The sequence below is a fragment of the Corylus avellana genome, chromosome ca8 (assembly GCF_901000735.1).
Source record: "Corylus avellana chromosome ca8, CavTom2PMs-1.0".
Lineage (NCBI taxonomy): Eukaryota > Viridiplantae > Streptophyta > Magnoliopsida > Fagales > Betulaceae > Corylus > Corylus avellana.
In genome coordinates this window covers 14314128-14318040 of record NC_081548.1, presented here as the reverse complement: position 1 = coordinate 14318040, position 3913 = coordinate 14314128, and the positions used below count along the sequence as shown (strand labels likewise).

Here is a 3913-nt window from a genome sequence, read left to right as displayed (position 1 = left end):
CCAAGAGGCTAGGAGAGAAGTCTGTTAGAGCTACCACATAAGCAAATTGAGGACATCAAGATAAAGAAGCTCCCTGAGTTTTTTCCTACTTTATTCCAGTTCATGATTCCCCACCAGATGACAAACTATTTGAAAAAACTCAAAGTGGTCCTCCCCGATTTATAGACATTCTGAAGCATCTTGCAATAGGAAGAATTCATTCCCTTTGGTGCCAGAGAAGAAAAGACTGGTGCTTCAAGTTTAAAGTGCAACAGTTTATCTTGTTATTTTGTTTTAATTGTTTTTCACTTAATCTTTATGTTTATCTTTAGTTTTTTTTTGTTTCCTTTTAATTGTTTTCGTGTCTTATTTTGCAAGGACAAGTATGCTTCGATCCAAGTTTAGGGATGTGCTATGAGTCATGCTATTCTAGACAGTTTTGTCCATATCCACGGTAAATTCTTTCTATGTTATAGACACATTGGGGACAATGTGTCATTTAAGTTTGGGGGTATGGGAACACTTTACACATACTTTGTCCCAGTTTCATGTTGTTTGCTCTGTTTGTTTTTGTAACGACCTAGATTTTAAAACTCTTATTTAAATAATATTAAATAGATTAAAAATATAATCGATAAATTAGAACAATGATATGTGGATTAATGATGTTAAATAACTATTTAGTGTAAGGTATATTACATTGATTTTTGACCTCTTATGTATATTACTTCAATTCTAAAAATTTAGCTTCACTAATATGTTTATGGGCATAATCAAACCCAATCTAGTGAATAAATTATTTATATTGGTGTTTAGCGAAGTCATAAATTAATTTAAAGCTTTTCAGTTTTTTAGCCTAAAAAGCAGTGTCTTAATTTTCATACTGTCTAAATGAGATTAAAACTGCTTAAGAAAGATACCAAGGCTAGCCACCTTTGTTGAAAGCTTAAAGTCTTCTAGTAATGATGATTATAGTAAATATCATGATTATAATGATTTAATAAGGCAAGTGGCCAAGTGGGAATGCAAATAGTTAAAGCCTAAGTTGAATTAGAAACTTTGTATAGGCCAAAAATAGACTTAAACAAACTCGGATGAAGTCGAACCAAAAATATAAAATGTTTGTCTTGGAGCCCTCTATCTACTCTCAAAATTTCATGTCAATCGGAGTACGTTTGGACATTGAAAAATGAATCGGAATACACTGCCCTCATTTTGGACGAAAATATCAATTGGTATAGAGCATGAAATATGGACTAGGTTCATTCTTTTGATTAAATACATCTCAACCCTTAGATCAAATGTGTAAAAATAAATCCTAACCATCCATTCTCTTATAAATAGAGCCTATAGCTAAATTCACTTTCACTTGAGTTTTTACAATCTTAGAACAAGTAAAATTGTTTGCTCCTCCTTTCATTTTATTTCTTAGTTCTACTCAAATACCATATAGCCTAGATCTTTCTTGTAGTGTTCAAGCGTTTTTCTAAAACTAGCTACCTAGAGAAGATTTGGTGGAGTTTTACTTCTAAAGGATTATTGGGTAAGTGTTTCATGTATAAATATCATGATTTATTGCTTTTATTACTTGTCCTCATTTAATTGTTTAAAGACCCAATAAAGCGTATAATGTAAAATAAAGTAATGGAACAAGTGAATTAATAATAAAGAGTTAGTGGACAAAATCAATTAAGGACTTATAATATTATCTATATATTATTTACTTTACAGTATTTACATTCAGTCATTTCTTTTATGTCATTTAAATTTCTGTTCATATTTCTGGCGGTAAAGACCATTTGATGTCATCCCCGAAATATGCATTTAACATTTACATTCAGTCATTTCTTTTATGTCATTTAAATTTCTGTTCATATTTCTGGCGGTAAAGACCATTTGATGTCATCCCCGAAATATGCATTTAACATTTACATTCAGTCATTTCTTTTATGTCATTTAAATTTCTGTTCATATTTCTGGCGGTAAGGACCATTTGATCTCATCCCCGAAATATGCATTTAACATTTACATTCAGTCATTTAACTAGTTATATATGACTATTTTATATTAATATAATAAAATGAGTAAGTAAAGATGAAGTGACGGATAATAAATAAATATAAAAAGATGAGTGTCTTTAAACAATGATATTATTGGAGAATGAACTAAGTATTGTTTGTATGTATGTATTATATGCAGAAGTGGAGCAGAATACTACACTAAGGAGAGTAAGTATGGATATACTTACTGAGTACTAGCTTTGTTTTATTGTTATAGGAATTCTTATTTTGTCTTATTGATATAATTTTGCAATACAACTGCTGCATAATGTGTCTAATAAAATGGGCTGATAAGATAGCCACCTTAAGAACAAGCTGGGTGGATTGCCGCGAGGAACTGTCGGTATCTCAGTGGATGGGGGTATATAACCGTCCAACAGGCCTAATATATAACTAAGCTGGGGCGGTGTAGTTGCCAGCACCAAACAGGTAAACCTCTAAAGTGTGAGGGACATAACGGACGTAAGCGGGCTGAGAGCTCATGAGAAGAGGTCTGAAGAAAGATTATCATAAAACACAAACTAATCTGTCATTACGCTGCATTCACAACTCATTCATTATTATATATTTTAGTCTTTAATCTTATTTGTTCAAACTAGTCTTTTTAGTCTTTATATCTAGGAAAATAGATTACTCACTTGTTTGCCTATGTAAATATGATAACGTCATCTTTACATAGATCTTGATGCAGGGATAGAAAGTGAGGACGATGGTCCTTTTACTAGTTTTGATGGTTGATAGACCATCTGCTGCAGGATTTATGCTTACTCTATGGAGCAAGTCTCATTTATGTTAATCGCTTTTATTATGTATGGTGATGTGTGTAAACTTAATAGATATTACTATGTTAATTTAGGTGCCGTCTGTGGCATATATTTGGTACACCTAGTGTGTACATATGTTGTAATGAAAACCATGTTTCTATTTTATTTAATAATATATCACCTCGAGGTATTTCAGTCAGCTCAACTGTGTTGTGTAAGTTATTCCTAGGTCATAGAAAAAGAAAAAAATATACATACTCCGCTGTAAGATTGTATTTTCTAAAGTTGCAGCGTCACGACTTCGATATTTGCTAGTTCAAATATCGGGGCGTTACAGTTTTGTTGTTAAAAAAAAAAAAAAAAAATTATGCATGTTCATGTTGGCCTTAAAATTTTGGTTGACCTAAAAGAATTGTAGTTTGATTTATTGGTGAGCTTAAAATTTTGAACACATGATCTGACTATAGAATTTGTTAGTTTGGTTACTTGCTTAGGACAGTTGAGAATTCATATGTTTGATCTGATCTTACAAGCACATTAGCACATAAATTGTGGAGTATGACATAAAGTCTGATGTGTGTGTTTCTATGTCTTGGGTGAAACTGAATGATGTATTAGATGGATACTTTGGCATTTAGATATGTAATAAAAATAAACAAAAAAAAAAAAAATTGATCATTGATAAGCTTTTTACTAAGTAACTGGACCTCTTGCCTCAAAGCATTGAGTGTTCACGTCAAAAAGTGAAGAATTTTTATTTGATTAATGTCATGGTTAGTTTGAATTCGTAGCCTTTTTTTTACTCGAGTTAGTAAGTCCTTAGGGGTGTTTTACACCTAATGCCTTAAAACCACCTGGTTTGGGAGTCATTGATTTAACACTCGTTACATGGGTCAATTAGAAAGCTTAAGGGAACTAAACATTGCACAGTCTGACAAAAAAAAAAAAAAAACGCCATAGTTATTCGTGCTAATAGGGATTTCAGTGAACTTTGAGATATTGAGACATTGCACATTAGAAATAATTGTAAGCTTCATATTTATATTGTAGTTCACTTTACACTGTTTTCAAACTTGTGATGTCTTAGCATGTCTTCTGTAAGTAATTAAA

General features: G+C 31.7%; 1 long non-coding RNA gene across 1 annotated transcript; it reads left to right on the top strand.

The window, feature by feature from the left end:
* The first annotated feature begins 1230 nt into the window (after positions 1-1230).
* LOC132190645 (uncharacterized) lies at positions 1231-3002 on the top strand. The gene is made up of 2 exons (XR_009441152.1): positions 1231-1522; positions 2179-3002. It is a non-coding gene; the product is annotated as an uncharacterized LOC132190645 (long non-coding RNA).
* The last annotated feature ends 911 nt before the right edge of the window (positions 3003-3913 follow it).